The sequence below is a fragment of the Nicotiana sylvestris genome, chromosome 8 (assembly GCF_000393655.2).
Source record: "Nicotiana sylvestris chromosome 8, ASM39365v2, whole genome shotgun sequence".
In the NCBI taxonomy this organism is placed as follows: domain Eukaryota; kingdom Viridiplantae; phylum Streptophyta; class Magnoliopsida; order Solanales; family Solanaceae; genus Nicotiana; species Nicotiana sylvestris.
This window is the reverse complement of record NC_091064.1, coordinates 65,770,110-65,789,229: the sequence shown is the minus strand read 5'-3', so window position 1 is coordinate 65,789,229 and position 19,120 is coordinate 65,770,110. Positions and strand designations below refer to the sequence as shown.

Sequence of the window (19,120 nt, the reverse complement as noted above, 5' to 3'; positions counted from 1 at the left end):
GAGGATAATTTTCAGATTTTTGAGGCTTTAAATACCTAAGCCAAGAGTGAATGAGATCCATTGGATCAAGATGGAATGGAATGGTATGATTTGATCTTGTTTCATTTAGTGAAACGACGTAGTTTTGAGGCAAAACTACGTAGTTTCAGACCCTTTCAATGGCAGCCCTTTATCTTGCACTCTTGGACACTTTTTCTTTCAAATTTGGCCAAATTTCTTCCTTAATCCTACTTATTAAACTAATTTTACACAAATAAATTAATTAAATAACTTATTCTAATGATCAATTAACTAGATTAATTCACCAACTGGACAACTAGTTAATTCTTAAAATGCACAAATGAAGAAAGAACTATTTTTTTTAGTATTTTATGATAGGAAATATGCAATTAAAGTCACAAAAATTGAGAAAAATAATTAAAATAATAAAACACTAATAACTTTAGGAGGTGTTAAAATAGTGCAAAAATTAGGTGTTCACAGTTCCCCTCTTTGCTCGAAAACATGAAGAGTTTTCGTGCAAAGAAAAGTGAATGTCATAGCTAATTTTTGCTCACATGTCACTCCAATGGAAGCAAATTTTTTTTTTTGAAAAAAAAAGTGACCGAACCTTGTTTCTGAGGCTACCTACATATCCTTGGCTATAAAGGAATAAGGTCAGTGTAGTTCTGGAAAAATTTGGTAGCTGGGACTACCGGATAGTAGAGTTAAGACTGTTGCTGCTGTTGTTGTCGTTGTTGCTATTGCTATTACTCACTTCTTACATCAAAAAAGAAAAAGAGAAGAGTACTATATATGTCTGCAAACTAAGAGTACAAAATTCCTATCTATGCGTCTTCTGGAGTCAAATCTTGATTCTTGACTTGCTCACTTGCGTTGACCTTAGATTGGATTTTGCTACTCTTTGAAGAAACGATTATGACTCAATTTCAGTTGCTTGCTTTCCTGATCTGAAATTGAGAAGATGAATCTTGAGAAGCTGGGTTACTGACACATTGTCAAAGTTAACTCCAACTATCCTGTGATCGAAAAACTTCTTCCTTCTGATGAAAAACTGAAACTGCAAGCTTTAATCTTCACTTGTGCTATACGGCCGAGCCTGCAAAACCATCAAAAAAAAAATTCTTCCCCAGTCTGGCACTAGAAAAATTTTGTGAGTTGTTAGAGAAATCTGTAAATTATCTAATTTATTGAAAAGGCAGACAGAAATAGTAGTATAAACTAACTAAAAGAGATAAAATTTGGTAACGAATGATTTTGTAATCAGGGATCGGTATCCCGTACTACTGAAAGGAAATGTAACCAGGGGTCGGTACCCTATCTTACTGGAAGGAAATAGAATCAGGTGTTAGCACCATGTATTATTGATAAAGTGTTGAATCCTTCTAGGTAAAAAAAGGTTCGATCTGAGTTAAATTGTATTAAACAACCTAAGCGAAGATTACTTATACCCGGAAACTATGAGCTGGATCCCCCTAGGCAAAACGGTTCTACTTGGGTTAAGCTACGTAAAACACCCTGAGCGAAGATTACTTCTACTCGGAACTACGAACTGGATCCCCCTAGGCGAAATGGTTCTACCTGGGTTAAGCTACGTAAAACACCCTGAGCGAAGAGTACTTCTACCCGGAAACTAGGAGCTGGATCCCCCTAGGCGAAACGGTTCTACCTGAGTTAAGCTACGCAAAATACCCTGAGCGAAGAGTACTTATACCCGAAAACTATGAGCTAGATCCCCCTAGGCGAAATGGTTCTACCTAGGTTAAGTTACGTAAAACACCCCGAGCGAATAGTACTTCTACCCGGAAATTATGAGTTGGATCCCCCTATGCGAAATGGTTCTACCTGGGTTAAGCTACATAAAACGTCCTGAGCGAAGAGTACTTCTACCCGGAAACTATGAGCTGGATCCCCCTAAGCGAAACGGTTCTACCTGGGTTAAGCTATGTAAAACACCCTGAGCGAAGAGTGCTTCTACCCGGAATATGAGCTGGATCCCTCTAGGCGAAACGGTTCTACCTGGGTTAAGCTACGTAAAATATCCTGAGCAAAAGTACTTCTACCCGGAAACTATGAGCTGGATACCCCTAGGCGAAACGGTTCTACCTGGGTTAAGCTACGTAAAACAGCCTGAGCGAAGAGTACTTCTACTCGGAAACTATGAGCTGGATCTCCCTAGGTGAAACGGTTCTACCTGGTTTAAGCTACGTAAAACAACCTGAGTGAAGAGTACTTCTACCCGGAAATATGAGCTGGATCCCCCTAGGCGAAAAGGTTCTACCTGGGTTAAGCTACGTGAAAACAACCTGAGCGAAGAGTATTTCTACCCAGAACTATGAGTTGGATCCCCCTAGGCGAAAAGGTTCTACCTGGGTTAAGCTAATGTAAAACAACCTGAGCGAAGAGTACTTCTACCCGGAAATATGAGCTGGATCCCCCTAGGCGAAAAGGTTCTACCTGGGTTAAGCTACGTAAAACAACCTGAGTGAAGAGTACTTCTACCCGGAAATATGAGCTGGATACCCCTAGGCGAAAAGGTTCTACCTGGGTTAAGCTACGTAAAAACAACCTGAGCGAAGAGTACTTCTACCCAGAACTATGAGCTAGATCCCCCTAGGAGAAAAGGTTCTACCTGGGTTAAGCTAATGTAAAACAACCTGAGCGAAGAGTACTTCTACCCGGAACTATGAGCTGGATCCCTCTAGGCGAAAAGGTTCTACCTGGGTTAAGCTAATGTAAAACAACCTGAGCGAAGAGTACTTCTACCCGAAAACATGAGCTGGATCCCCCTAGGCAAAAAGGTTCTACCTGGGTTAAGCTAATGTAAAACAACCTGAGCGAAGAGTACTTCTGCCCGGAAATATGAGCTGGATCCCTCTAGGCAAAAAGGTTCTCCCTGGGTTAAGCTACGTAAAAACAACCTGAGCGAAGAGTACTTCTACCCGGAACTATGAGCTGGATCCCCCTAGGTGAAAAGGTTCTACCTGAGTTAAGTTGCGTAAAAATAACGTGAGTGAATAGTGCTTCTACCCGGAACAATGAGGTGGATCCCCTAGGCGAAAATGTTCTACCTGGGTTAAGGTTTGGTGACATTCGTTCTTTTAGAATCACCATTCTGCATGTTGTGTTCCTGCTTCAAACAAAGAAATATTTGTGAGTTTTCAAAGTGTTGGTTGGTTTTGTGGCCTTAATTGTTTTGATCACTTGATCTCGGCCCTTTCAACTGAAACTGGTTTCTTCCTGAATACCGATTGCCTTTCTGACTCTGGAGAAACTCTAGCTTATCTAGACTTTGTCATGATAATTGGTTGGTGGAACTCAACCTTTTCGACTTTATCTTGTCTTCGTAGGCCTTTTCCTTCTGATTTCTCTTTTTTTCTTTTTTTTATATTCTTTTTTTCTCATCATTTTTTTTCTTTTCTTTTCTTCGGAGCATTGGGGAACTTTCGGCTCCTCAAACTTTGCTGCAACGGCTAGTCGCGTGGGACTTGACCTTTTCCAATTTTATTTCGCCTTCGTTGGCCTTTCTTTTCTGGCTTCTTTCTCCCAACTTCAAATTCAGAGCATTTGGGATGCCTTGGATTTTTTCAACTCTTTGCCGAGACGGTTAGCCACGTGGGACTCAACCTTTTCAACTTCATTTGCCTTTATAGGCGCTCCATTTGATTTTCTCTTTCCAAGAGTTTTGATTTCGAAGCATCGGCCGTCATGGCTAGTCGGGGTCGGCTTGATGCCCGTATGAGGCTGGGTGCCTTTCTGCATATCAGCTCACGCCAAATGAGAACCCTATAAATCAGTCTTGTCATCCTTTCTTTGTCTTAGTTTCGGAACAGTGTTAGACCGAAAGGGATTCAAAGAAAACAAACAATGGAATGGAGAATAAGTTTAAAACAAGAAGTGTCCCTTTCGGGGAAAGGAAAGAAGGACTTATCTTGAGTACATGCGGACTTCAATGAACATGATATGCCTTTTGGACTGGATGCCTGATCTGTGTAAACTGTCCGACTCTCAAAAATTCATCACAATATTTTCCTCAAAATCGAGAAACCTTGTCAGGACTCTGTCGGTGCCGATGGCTCTAAGGATCCTCTTTTCGATCAGGGGCGCCCTTTGCGGGTTTTCACGAGCTGGCCTCTCTTATTTTTCTTCTCGCCTTATAGTGCTCTTTACGAGTTTTCACTAACAAGGCTCTCTTATTTTTCATTTCTCTTCTTACCATCGCCTCATGGTGCCCGTGTGAGTTTTCACCAATAAGACTCTCTCATTTTATTTCTCTTATTTTTATTGCATCGGATCCAAGTAGTCGTATTCTCTGATCCTTGAACATTCTCACCGATTGATCGGAAGGACTTGAAAGGATTTGGGTAAAAATGATTTGGATCGAATTACAACTTTGGAACCATTCAGGCGGGATCATCGCTGGACCATTACAACATTTGCCCCAGTTTCACTTTTGGAGGAATTTGAATTTTTATTTTGGTGTGACTGAACCCCAGAGAGAGGTTGCCTACGTATCCTTTCGGAATCAAGTCGAACGTAGTTCAGGGAACTTTTTTTCTTTCGTTTTTCTGTTTTGTTTTGTTTGCTCTTTCTTTTTCCTTTCCTTTTCCTCTTTTGTTTTTCTTTTTCTTTGTCTTTTCTTCTTCTCTTTTTTTTGTACATTTTTTTTCTTTTTCTTCTTTTTTTTTTCATTTCATTTTTCAATAACATTTTCAGGTTCTAAAGAGGGTGATCAAAGAATGGGAGCCGGCTCAAAGGGTTTGCAAAGGGTTGATAGTGTTTGGTTAGCGAGAATGAAAGCCTTTGTCATCCCAATTGGAGAATATTAGTACTATATGGAGGATCCAACATAGTACCTTTTGACTGCATTTGCATTGACAGTTATTTCAGGGACATTTCCTTCGATGTGTCCCAAGTGCAACGCACTCTTTTGGCAGTACTCTTGTTGTAATGTACGAACCTTTCCAATCCGGGAACCAATTTTCCTTCAGTTGTTCCAACTCTTTGTTGTATTTCCTTAAACTTTATCTTCATTTCGATCTAATCCTTGATTCATTATTTCGAGGCCTGACAGCTTTCAGGATCTAGGCATGAAGTCCGTAAGCATGTCATGTTATTGAAATCTGCATTTAACAAAACTAAAAAGAGAATAAGAAAATGACAAGATTAAGAAAAGAGACAATCTTAGACAATGAAATATTAATTTCATTTGATTTTTGATTTTTTTTTGGTTTTTTTTATAGAAGGGTTTACATCGGAAAATAAGACAATAAAGTAAAACACCCGGATTACACCCAGAGATAATTCGGACGCAGAAAGGATAGCAAGACTGGCAACTAAGACTCCCGTCTGATAGGGAACTTTCATGCTTGGCGTCCATTTTTTAGCTTTTCTTCTGTCTCGGCAATGGCTATAATGGCCTTCAGTGTCGGATCAAATTCCTCAGTTTCACAAATCATTCCGACCATTGTCCTGATGTTGTGGGCAAGCAACAGATTGTTCATCACATCAGGAGCTTCTTCATCCCGAAAAATGATTCTTTCAGCTTCAATCAAATCTTCAACTGCCTTTTTGAGGGTCCAACAGTCCTTTGTACTGTGTCTCACTGCTCCAGAGTGGTATTCATACCTAGCGTCAGCTCGGTGCGAGGGGGACTAGGGGTTCGGCCATTTTGGGGCCACTGGCTGCAATAGATCTAGCCTGATTAGCTTTTGGAACAAGCTTGAATACGATTCACCAATAGGGGTGAACTGATTCTTTCTGAAAGGCTCTCTTGGGCGAGGATTGTATCGGAGATCATTTGGTTGGGGATTATATGGAGCTGGGTAAGGATGTGCATTTCTGGGAGGTGGAGCTCGATTTTGTGTATAATGTTGTATCCGCGTGCAAGGTTGCGCGTTCATCATTGCATACTTACAAAACCAACCACCTGAACAGAACCTGACTAATTTGCTCACACCACAACCTGGTTAGTTTTGAAACATTTACAAATAGGAAATCGCACGTTGGGGATGCAATGCACCTAATAGTTAAACATTTTTACCATGTGTTTGAACGGTTGCATGTTTCATCCCGGCCTTAACTAACCCTTTAAGTATGTACCTCTTTTATTTCTACCTCTATTTAATCACTCTTGATTTTTTCGTCTCTGTCGCTTTTTATTTATTTGGCATTCTCCTTTCTTTTTTTTTTGGTCACTCTTTTATTTTTTGTCACTCTTTTTTTTTCTTTTTTTTCTTTTCTTTTTTTTTTAGTTTATTTTTTCCTCAGTTAATTCTATGGTTATGATCGAATCCAATGGGGATTGCCTACGTATCATGACGCCGCAATCAGATCATTACGTAGTTCAGAAAAAATCAGGAATAAAGTACACAAACTAACTCTTTTACTCATATACAAATAACTTCACGAAAGCTCCTAACACGGAAAATGATTTTGGATTTTGTTTTTTGGTAGAAAGAAAGGATTCAAAAAAAGAAAGAATTTTTTTTTAGATTTCAATTTTTTATTGAATTGTTGAAAGAGACTTCTAAAGAAGAGCGATTTTTTTTTTTTTTGAAATTCGATTTTTTTTCATTTTGTTTTTGGAATTGTTGAAAGAAAGAATTAAATAAAAAGATTTTTTTTTGGAATTTTTTGTAATAAACACTTCTAAAGAAGAAATAAAATATTTTTGAATTTCGAATATTTTTTTTCAATTTTTGAAAGAAAAACTTCTGAAGCAGAAAAAAAAAATTGGAATTCAACAATTTTTTTTTGGAATTTTCGATTTTTTCTTTCATTTATTTATTTTTATGTGATTTTTGAAGAAAAAAAAATCTGATTTTGATTTTTTTTTTGTGGAAGAAAGACTTATAAAAGAAAAAAGAAGAAAATATTTTTGAATTTTTTTTTGATTTTTTTTAAAATTGGGGTCTCTAAGAAATTATTTTCTAAAGAAGGAAGTAAAGGGAAATATATTTGAATTTTTTTTTTGAAAATTGGGGGCCGGAACCGATGAGGTTTGCCTACGTATCTCACATCCGATGAGAATCAGACCCGCGTAGTTCGGTAAAACTGGGTACCTTTTTTTTAATAATTCTTCTACACTAATTTTCTAAAGCCGGTCGACAATGCAAGTAAGACTTCCATATGATATATCAAGTAGCACATATGTGAACATGATAGTCTCAAATAGGATACCTGTCTTATACGAACCCGGCCTCTGTGCCAAGTTTCGCTAAGTCAAATGCATGTGATGCACATAGAGTGAACCTACTAGGAAAATCCGGTATGAGGTTTGTTCTCCTAGGTTTAAATCTTGGTGGAAAAGGTATCTTGACTGGCTTACTCGAGCGGACAACTCGAGCCGAGGAGGGTCAGTGTACCGGTAGCATTGCTTTCCGGCATAACTGGTGGTGCTCCCCGCCTAAAATAGGTGTGACTAAAATCCTTCACCGGGTGACAAATACCTCAGCTATCTCAAAGAAAGCGGGCTATGTCAAGCAAATGCCCAATTTTAATTCAAGAAGACTCGGAAGGGGTGCGGGAGAAGACAGTTTATATGTACCGTTCAAAAATATCAAAGCGGTAAAAAACAAACAAGTAGCACATTATACCCAAATAAATCACAGTATATACAAAATTAATAAAGCCAAATAAAAGTCAACATGTACAAGCTCGAATTCTGGTTTTCCCCAGCGGAGTCGCCAGAGCTGTCACACCCCTTTTTACCCCTCCAATAGATAAGTGTAAAATGTTATGGATTGTGGGTTAAAGAGCTTTTCCAATTAAAGTGACAAATTTGAAGTAGGGATTATTTTATTTACAGAGTCGCCACTTGGAATTGATTTCTACTGGTGTTCCAAGTCACCTTTTATTTGAATCCCTATTCAAAGGAAGGATGGACTCTATTATTATTGGTCTGCGAAAATAAAGTTCGGGTAAGGAATTTTGTTTACCGGTGAGAAGGTGTAAGGCATTCCCTGAGTTCCGTGGTTCTAGCACGTTCGCTTTATTGACTACATTTGGCTTGAATTAAACTTGGATAAACTGTGGTTTATTTGATTTTTATGTTTTTCTTATGTCCGTTATTATTTATTTTAAAAAAAATTAAAGAAAAGATTTGAATAATAATCTACAACTTAACTAATGAGAGAAAATTATAGTACTAATTTAAAAGATGAGAGTAATGAGAGAAAATTATCAATTGACATTGCTTAAAACTAGTAAGATGTGGGCTTGTCTTGACATTGAATGAGGCAACCCACTATTGGGTTGATGGAGTCAAATGGACTCATCTCCAAGACAAAATCCAAAAGCCCATATGCTTTTGGATTTTAAATCTGCAGATATGGCCTTTTAAAGCTATGTTACAGATTTGGCCATATCTTGCTATTTGCAATCCGTAGCCAACTACTTACAAAAATAAGTTTACAGATTGTCTTTCTAATCTACAACTTAACTACCTTACTAAATAAGTATTTTTTAAGAGATTAAAAAAAAGATTATTGGGACTCTAAAATATAATAATAATAATAATAATAATAATAATAATAATAATAATAATAATAATAATAATAATAATAATAATAATAAAAACTTAGCTTGGTGACAATAAAGGGACAAACATGGCTACACGGGTTCAAATTTTAATATATATGCTCCTTTCAGACAACCAAATGCCAGTGGAATTATATCTAATGCTTTGCAAAAATAAAAATAATTAAAGATGCTTAACACAATTTAATTAACTAACATATCGTTATAACATTATCAAACATTCAAGAGCATATAAAAATGAAATAAAATAGAAGGATAAAGCTACTAATATTTTTCAGCTTCATTATCTTTCATTCCAACTCGATTTTATGAGTTTACATGGTCCGAAAATTACCTGGACAGCAGAAAGAAGAACAAATACAGCAGAGTCAGTTCTTTCCAAAATCAATAGCAAAACAATTAAACGGGCAGCAACAACAGCAAAAGACAGTGACAACCGGCAGATTCAAACCTAAGAAAATAAACTAGAAATACCCCAGCAAAACAGTACAATTATGTAACTCCAGAAAAATCTTTCAAGACTACTCTATTTTCCTTAAACAAGTTTTTCACTTGAGAATCAACTCACAAAAGCTGCTAAGGGATATTATAGCTACTGATGTTTTCTCTTTTTTTGTGTGTCTAGAGCTCCTTCAGTAAGATGGAGTGTCCTCCTTTTATATCAAAACAATCAGCTATTTCAAAAAAATAAAAAATCAATCTTTTTGACAGATTTTTCTACAAAATCTGCTCTTAAAATCAAAATGCCAGACTTTCTGGTTCAAATCTTGTCAAGTATTTCAAATAAAATTTTCACTCCACAATTCAAAGACAGACTTTTATTCAAACACTGTCCAAAGGTCTATATTTTCTTACCAAACAATTTGACTTTTGGGTGTTGTACTCAAAGAGTCTTGAAGTAGTAATAAACAATCAAACAAGTACCATATACTCTTAAGTATTTTTCACTACCTCACTTTTATCAACACAAAACTATTTTACTACTTCAACAAGTGCAAAAACAGAAAATTTGACATTTCAAACTTCAAAAACTAATGCTAAAATAATTAATAATAGACAAAAATAAGATCTGAAAAAATAAAAATAAAATAAAAAATCAGCCACGAAAAATAATAGGATTTTTACCATTTTATAATTCAAGTGGCCGAAAAAATGGTGGTATGCCAAAAGAGGGTGTTCGGGGAGGTCGCCGGAATTTGGCCGGATTTTGATCGCCGGATTTTCATAGTGAAATTGGCATCAATAGCTAGGTCTTGAGGAGCTCTATCCATTGATGTAAGTATTGTAGGGTGGTAGTGGTTGGAGCTTCAAGAATTTGGGCAAAAAAGTGATGGAAAAGTTTCCTAGATTTAAGATTCAGGGAGTTTGATGGATTTTTGAAAGATTTGGTTTGGAGATATGGAAGGAGGAAGTTGTGGAGATTACATGGTGTGAATTTGGAGGTGTTTGGAGGTGGTCCGCCGCCGGCGGCGATTTCCGGCCAGTGGCGGTGGGCGGAGCTGGGGTGGCGTAAGAGAGAGTGAAGAGAGAGAGAGAAGAGAGAAGAAAGAGAAAAGAATTATGGGTAAAAATGAGGACAATTTTCAGATTTTTGAGGCTTTAAATACCTAAGCCAAGAGTGAATGAGTTCCATTGGATCAAGATGGAATGGATTGGTATGATTTGATCTTGTTTCATTTAATGAAACGACGTAGTTTTGAGGCAAACTACGTAGTTTCAGACCCTTTCAATGGCAGCCCTTTATCTTGCACTCTTGGACACTTTTTCTTTCAAATTTGGCCAAATTTCTTCCTTAATCCTACTTATTAAACTAATTTTACACAAATAAATTAATTAAATAACTTATTCTAATGATCAATTAACTAGATTAATTCACCAACTGAACAGCTAGTTAATTCTTAAAATGCACAAATGAAGAAAGAACTATTTTTTTAGTATTTTATGATAGGAAATATGCAATTAAAGTCACAAAAATTGAGAAAAATAATTAAAATAATAAAACACTAATAACTTTAGGAGGCGTTAAAATAGTGCAAAAATTAGGTGTTCACAAAATCGATCTGGCAAACCTTATCTTCCGGGAATACAGCTTTTGGACCTAGTTCAATGACTTGTCGACTCAAATCTTCATCATGAGGGACAGTTTGGTACCTGCCTAGCTGGCGCAGAACCCTGTGTGGAGCATACGGCTGAATACTCTGAAGACCCATTAATAGAAGAAAGCACACTTCGTCCGACATATAAATGACTTCAGTGACCGGGAGCCAACCGAATGTCCACTCAATTTTGCTTGTAGTCAAAGAACTCAAATGCGTGAACCATGCCTCCGTACCTTCTGAAAACTCATGATCCTCCATCCAGTTTTCGTGTTCTTCAATGCAGTTAAGACCAGTCATACCATAGTTCATGTACCTCGGATGATGGCAAAGGTGTTTTCCCATCCAAAGTTGTAAAAGCATGTTACAAACCTCAAAATATTTTCCCCCCGCTCGGCAAATAGTTAAAGCTCGATAAATCTCTGCTAGGATCATCAATACAATAGTGTCATTAGCCTTTTTAATCATGAAATCGGCCATTCCTACGAGCCCCAACTCTATATGTCCATCCTTCCTCGGGAAAATTAAGGTTCCTAAAAATTCCACTTGCCTTTGTTCCCTGAATGAGTTAGACCGGTATCCGGAGCCTCAAAACCGTGGGGATCCCCATAACGACGGTACAGGAAGTAGAATGTGCAAAATCCCTCAGCCAAATTTCCATCTTTGACTTCCCGACTGATACTTTGAAGGTCCAGAAACTTGTGAGGAGTCACCGCTCATGGTACTACTAGGTACTGGTTCCTGAGATTCCCACTAAGACCAGCATAACCCGCTATTTCCTCAAGTGTAGGGGTTAGCTCAAAATCAGAGAAATGGAACACATTATGCGTCGGGTCCCAAAAAGGTATTAAAGCTTCAATTATATCCAACCTCGGTTTAATATTCAAAAGACCAATGAGACCACCCAAAGCTTTTATCGCAGCACCTATGGTGACTTCTCCTAGGCCATTCCACCACATATGGAGTTCTAGCGGGATTTTCTGTAGAACTTTGAAGGATTTATTTTCAATAGTGTTCATCCTGCACATTTATTTAAAGTGATCGGTTAAAAGACCACGATTTATTTTGACTCCAAAGAAGATTATCAATTTTTCAAAATTGCAATTCAAAAAAAATACTTTTGCAAATACGGCCCTTCAGCACCTCAGGAAAGAAGATTTTAGGGTTGTGTTTGCTAATTGGCCAACATTTTAAAAAAAAGACCACAAGTGGCTATTCTTACAAAGACAGTCTTCTGACACCCTTTTGGGGTATTTTTGGCTATTTAGACAAATACGACATCACCTAACTTTATTTATGACAAAAATGACAACATTTAAAAAAAAATTGGGTTATTTTTGCAAAATGGGTTGGACCTGGTGAGGGTTTCCTATGTATCCTGTAAGCACGTGATTTTTGCCCTATATGAGAATTACTCCCAAAAAATTCAAAAATAAAATAATTTTTCTTGGTGTGCAATTTTTGTGCTATTTTGTGATATTTTGTGTAACTATTTGTATGTTTGTCTATGCATGTTTATTTGATTAATAAAAAATACAAAATATGTCGCATTTTTGCATGTAGGATTTAATTCTACAATTGTTAGTAATTAAATTTGTTTACAAAAATTAAAACTTACAAAAATAGGCATCTTTTGCATTTTTAGCATTTAATGTCCAAATGAACAATTTTATGCTTAATTATTACTTAATTGTGCGTTAATTGTTATTGGAAGTTAATTTGCGCTTTTATAACTTAATTTAGTTCTTAATAATAATTTAAGTACTTTTATAATTTAGTTTTAGAAAAATAAAAGAAGAAAAGAGAACAAAAATACAAAGAAAAATCGGATTGGGCCACTTCTTCAATTTCAAACCACAGGCCCAAATAATTGCCCAACTTTCCCCATGACCCGGTCCACTTCAAACCGGGTCGACCCGGTCCGCTCCATTAACCCAACACCCCTTCTTCATTTTTGTCCAACACAAAACAAAACCAAAAAATAAAAAATAAAAGGTGAATTATCACTATTAATAGTTTTATTTTTTGTTTTTTTTATATATAAAAAATCCGAAAATATTTTATTTTATTTTATTTTTATTTTTATTTTTTTAAAAAAATATATAATAATTTCGGGAATGATTTAAAAAAAATAAGAAAAAGGGAAGTATTGAATAAAAAAAATATAAAAGTAAAAATAGGTGAAATTCTCTTTTTTTTTAAAAAAAAAAAAAGTAAAAGAATGTAGAAAATTTTAAAAAAAAATAAAAAGTTTTGTGGAAATTTTTAAAAAAATTTAAAAGTAAAAGAAGGTTGGAATTAAAAAATAAATATAAAGGTATCTGAAAATTTAAAAAATTTAAAGTAATTGAAAGTAGCATTTTTAAAAGAAAAAGAAAAGATAGTGGTTTGTTTTTTAAAGAAAAGTTAAATAAAGTGAGATTCTCTTTTAAAAAAATAAAAAGTGGGATTTTAAATAAGATAAAGTAATTAAAGTTGGAATTTTAAAAATAAAAGTAAATAAAGGTGAGATTTCTTTTTCTAAAAAAATAAAAGCAATTTGTAAGTGGGATTTCTTTTAATTAAAAAAATAATAAAATAATAAAAAACAAATCTGAAAATTTCGAAAATTTTGCTATAAATAGAAGAGAAAATTTAGGAAGAAGGGTGGAAAAAAAGAGAGGAAAAACTAGATAGAGAGAAGAAAAAAAGAGGGGGCGGAGTGAGAAGTATACACCCGATATACATTCTGGATACACTGAATATACAGGGACAGAATTCATTTTGGAGAGAGTAAAAAAGATAGAAACAAATTTTCTGAAATATTGAGAGTGGAAGAACACCATAGAGAGTTCAAATCTAGAAAGAAAAAATAAAGAGAGATTTCCGCACTATTTGTCTTCTCCATTTTTACTAGTTTTCTCCGTGTTGCTGGGATTTCTGGACTGAGGTGTTGAAGCTACTGTGTTGGGCTTTCTGCTGCTGTATGTTGCTGTGTTACATACTACTTTGCTGATCTTCTTCTTCTTGTACTGTCATTTCCAGGTACACATTTGTACACTCTCGGCTTGAAGCGAAATGAAATATTAATCAGGCTTTGTTCCTGTTGAATTCCTCCTGTTTAGATTTGTGTTTGAATATTAATTTTCCTCTCTTTGTATAAAAATGTAGTTGATTGATTAATGAGTAATAAGGTTACATATGTATAACTTCTTCATATAATAATGTTAGTTTAAATTAATCGAAAAATAGTTAATCTGTTTTGATATTATGGTGTGTCAATCTCATGTTCTAGTATTATTGAATAAAAGAATATAGAATGAAAGCAGTTTTTCTTTGAACAAACTCGATCGCAATTTTCCATTCGCATTAACCGTAAACTAATAACTAATAAGTTACATCTTTTCAGCATGTAATTAATTGAGGTATTTTCTTTTGTTTTAGAGACAAACTTAATAGAAAAAATGTAGTCACTGTAGGTTTATCCTTAAAAATAAAAATGAGATGAGCCTCGCCGAAAAATACAAAAATCGCGGGGCCCTCAGTAAATATTTGCTTTAAAATTGCTTAGACTTCGGGATGGACCGTTTAGCAAAATTCCACGGCCTTCCTAAAATAATGATACGCTAGTCACTTTAGGCGCGTATTTAATAACGTTATCTCTTTAAACTCGGGTGCACATTTATGTGACCCAAATCCAAATCTCAACGGAATCGAAATGTGTCTCTAATCACGGGTACATTGATTGTGACGTGGTCTGAGATGCACTTCCATGACGTTGCAAATTTTTTTAAAAAAAATAATGGATGAGACGAGCCTCGACAAACAAAAATGCACAAGCTGCGGGGCCCTCTAAATGTATATATTAAAATACTTAGAATTCGGGACAGGCCGTTTAGCGAATTTTACGGTCTTCCCAAAATGACTATACGCTAGTTGCTTTAGGCGCGCCTTTAATAATTTATTTTCCTTAACTCGGGTGCACATTTATGTGACCCAAATCCAAATCTCAATCGAGTCGAGATATGTCAATAACCACGGGTGCATTGATGTAACGTGGTTCGAGATATGTTTTCACGACGTTGCAATTCTCGTAAAATAATAATTATGAAAGCGGTAAAAAGATAAAATTTGCACATAAGTTCACATTTGTATAAAATCAGATAATCAAGCCGAATATGACAGTTGAGCGACCGTGCTAGAACCACGGAACTCGGGAATGCCTAACACCTTCTCCCGGGTTAACAGAATTCCTTATCCAGATTTCTGGTACGCAGACTGTAATATGGAGTCATTCTTTTCCTCGATTCGGGATTAAATTGGTGACTTGGGACACCCTAAATCTCCCAAGTGGCGACTCTGAAATAAATAAATAAATCCCGTTTCGATTGTCCTTTAATTGGAAAAAACTCCCTTGTACCCTCTCGGGTACGGAAAAAGGAGGTGTGACAGCTCTGGCGACTCTGCTGGGGACAAACACCCAGAACCACTGGTTCAGGGTTAGAAATTCGAGCTTAGATAAATTGTTATATTTGGCTTTATCTGATTTTTACATGTGTTTGAGCCTAATGTGCTAAATGATGCTTTTACCGCTTTGATATTATGTGAACTGTATATAAATTGTGCCGAAACCCATCTTCTCTCTGAGTCTTCTGAATCATGAAGAAGGGTGTACTTCGTACGACTTCTTTTCTGTATAGTGTCAAGTCCCAATTTAGAACGAGGTTTGGATAAGTCGCAAAGCCGGTGAAGCTTCTGTATTCCCGGACTGCCGCCTCCTCCTCGGCTCGAGCTGTCCGCTCGGGTAAGCCAGGTCTAGAACAAACACCCAGGTTCTGAACCTAGTATAACAAAGCCACATGCCGGATCCCTAGTAGGAACGTTTGTTTGCATCACGTGCATTTGACTTTGGAGGCCCAACACAGGGGTTGGGTCTGTCTAGGACAGGTGTACCAAAAATGAAAATGACCATCCTGATGCATCTTACTTGCTACTACTTGCGCATTTATTTGATTCGGACTTGTGTGTTGACTGACTTGTGAATATCAGGAATAATATTTTGAAATTGAAAAAAAAAACGAAATTGCGGTTAGGGAATTGATTGTTTATTTTTGAAAAGAAAACAAATGCCCAAATACTGTCAAAACTCTGCCGAAATTTTAAGAAAATGAAAAAAAATGTCTTATTAGTTTGTTTTATTAAAAGCTAAGAAAAGAAAAAAAGTCGTTGTTCTGTTTTTGTTTTTCAAAAATAAAAATAGAAAAAATATATAGCTTGTCTTGCCATGAAAATGAAAATAAAAAGAGTCTTATTTTTAAAATAGTTTTTTTTTATTATTTATTTGCTTATGAAAATGCAAAAAATAAAAAAAAATAAAAAAAAAAGTCTTTCATTATTTGTCGCAAATATATATATATATATATATATATAAATCCGAAAAGTTTTTTTGTATTTCCAAAAGATATATATATCTTTATTTGTTGCAAAGAGTATTTGTCTTGCCAAGAAAATTCAAAATAAAATTCCAAAAAGATATGTCTTGCAAAAAATAATATAAATATCTTTATTTTCCATTGTTGATAAAACAAAAATAATAAAAATGTTTTCTTTTAAGAAAAAAAAAATCCGAAAATATTTTGATTCTTCTTTCAAAATTGAAAAGAAAATTCAAAATTCAAAAAATATTTTTTAGAAGCATTTCTTTTATCAAAAGTAAAATTCCAAAAATATTTTTTTTCTTTAGAATAAAAAAAAACAAATGGAAATTCGAAAAAAAAAAACTTCCTTTTACTTTTGAAATTCGCAAAATTCAAATCAAAAGAAAAGGAATTTTTACAAGTTTTTCTTTTAAAAAGAAATCAATCAAAAAAAATATATATACTTCCTTTGAGCAGTTCTTTCACAGTTCCAATAAAAAAAAATATTAGTTCATTTACTTATTCAGGAGGCCCGAACTACGCGGGTTTGATTCTCACCGGATGTGAGATACGTAGGCAACCCTCATCGGGTCCAACCCCCATTTTTGCTAAAATAACCAAAAACAAATAAATAATAATAAAAATAATATGTCATAAAGAAGTCAGGTGATGTTGTTTTGTCATAAATAGCCGAATGTTCCCGAAAGGGACGCCGGAAGGCTGACTTTGCATAAACAGCCACCTTTGGGTCATTTTAGGATTTTGATCCAGTTGACCCACTCAGCCTTAAAAATCTTCGTCCCCGAGATGTTGAAAGGCCGTGTTTGCAATATTGAGTTTGCTAATTTGAAAACGATAAAAAGAGTCATGAATAAGTCAGGTGATGTTGTTTTGTCATAAATAGCCGAATGTTCCCGAAAGGGACGCCGGAAGGCTGACTTTGCATAAACAACCACCTTTGGGTCATTTTAGGATTTTGATCCAGTTGACCCACTCAGCCTTAAAAATCTTCGTCCCCGAGACGTTGAAAGGCCGTGCTTGCAATATTGAGTTTTCTAATTTGAAAATCGATAAAAAGAGTCATAAATAAGTCAGGTGATGCTGTTTTGTCATAAATAGCCGAATGTTCCCTAAAGGGACGCCGAAAGGCTGACTTTGCATAAACAGCCACCTTTTGGGTCATGTTTAGGATTTTTTGTCCAGTGGACCCACACAGCCTTAGAAATCTTCGTCCCCGAGGCGCTGAAGGGCCGTGTTTGCAACACCAGTTTTTTTCGTAATTTTGAAAAGAAAAAAACAAAGAGTCAGCGGTCAGGTGAATACCGTTTGAATTTTGTCATAATAAGCCGAGCCAGCTTCGGCCGCGTCTTAAACCGTTCTCGCTGTAAGCACGTGATTTTTGACCCTCCCCGAGAATTTTCACATTTTTAGCGTGAATATGTGAAATTGGGTCTAATATAGCCATTTTAACTATTTTACTTTATTTCGTTGCAAAAAGAAAAAATCACAAAAATATATATATAAATTTTAGTTTATGTATTTCTCATAAACTTGAAAAATACAAAAATTGTACTTTATTTTGGTACTTTATATAAATTCGAAAATTACAAAAAATATAATTCTATTAATGTTTTGTAGTCGTTTTAATTTTGGAAAAATACAAAAAAATATTACTTTATATTTTTGTCTTTATTAAAAAACGAAAATTACAAAAAAATAGTTTTATTAATATTCTATAGTCATTTTAACTTTGAAAAATACAAAAAAATATTGCTTCATATTTTATCTTAATATTTAAAAAACGAAAATTACAAAAATAGTTTTATTAATATTTTGTAGCTATTTTAAATCTTGAAAAAATATTTAAAAAAGATATAGTTTTGTTTGAATACTAGTCTTATTTTCGGTAGTTATTTTGCTTACATAGGACTAGTTAAGCAACGTGTTCCTATTTCTCGGGTCCGGACAAAAGAATAATATTCGGGTTCAAACTACCCGGTTTTAGGCCTAATTTTCGGACCTCGCCCATAATAAACCGAGTCCAGGACACATGGGGACCCCACCACGCGTGGGGGACATAAGTCTCGAACCCCACCACGCGTGGGGCTCATTTTTCTTGACAAACCCATTACAAAACACGGACAAACATTTGGAAAAGGGAGGACTTTTGGAAATTTTTGGAAAGAGGGACTATTCATCATCTTCTCCAAGAGGAGAAGAACGAGAAATACCCTACTGTCCAAACAAACGCCGAAAAACAAACGAACTCCCCCTCCACCAGCTTGACGAACACCCACAACGCCATAACCTCCACTCCCCTCACGTCGGAACCCAGCAGCCATCGTCAACCACGGCCCAAACCACCATCAACGACCACCCCATCTCCTTCCTCCTCAAGAAAACCTAGGAAACAACCCTAGCAAAAACCTACTCCACCAGTCCGGCACCTGCTCGTCGACCACCTGCTCCGACGACACCAACTCTCTCACGTCCAAGCTCCAGCCATCGCCACCACCAAACAGTCCCGCCATCAACTCCCTCCATCGTCGTCCCCAACGTGAAACCCCCATAAACGAACCCCACTGCCCAAACTACAAGCCCACAGCTGCTCCCCCACGTCCACCGTCGCCCAGCTTCCCCCAGCTCGCCCCCTTCACCAACGCCGAAAACCACCAGTCCCAAAACCACCAACAAACCACCTGCGTCCGACTTCCTTACGCCCATACGACCACTCCTCGATCCTCCATTACACCCTGTCGAGCAGCAGCTGCTGATGCTGCTGCTGTATTTCGTTCTTCTCCTCTAAGCCAGTTAAACCCAAGAAACCAGTCGCAAACCACCCCCCAACGCACCAGCCCCGTCGTCGCTGCCCTTCGACTGCCGTTGCCCGAAAAAACAGTAGCTTCATCGTCTCCTTTCGAGCAGCAGTTGTGGCTGCGTTTGCTGCGTCGCATCACCCAAACAACCCACAGCCCGTCAAGGTCGTCGAAAGAGAGAAGGTGAGTGTCGAGGTCATTGACAATCTTGGTTCGAGTCGTCGGTTCCGTTGAGGTCGTCGTTGTTCATCGAGGTCCGTTACGTTAAGGA

General features: G+C 36.3%; 1 long non-coding RNA gene across 1 annotated transcript; it reads right to left on the bottom strand.

Annotated features, from left to right (window-relative positions):
- Positions 1–8,706: 8,706 nt before the first annotated feature.
- On the bottom strand, positions 8,707–9,944 carry LOC104217234 (uncharacterized). The gene is made up of 2 exons (XR_708720.2): positions 9,667–9,944; positions 8,707–8,875 (listed from the first exon to the last, which is right to left on the bottom strand). It is a non-coding gene; the product is annotated as an uncharacterized lncRNA (long non-coding RNA).
- Between the last annotated feature and the right edge of the window lie 9,176 nt (positions 9,945–19,120).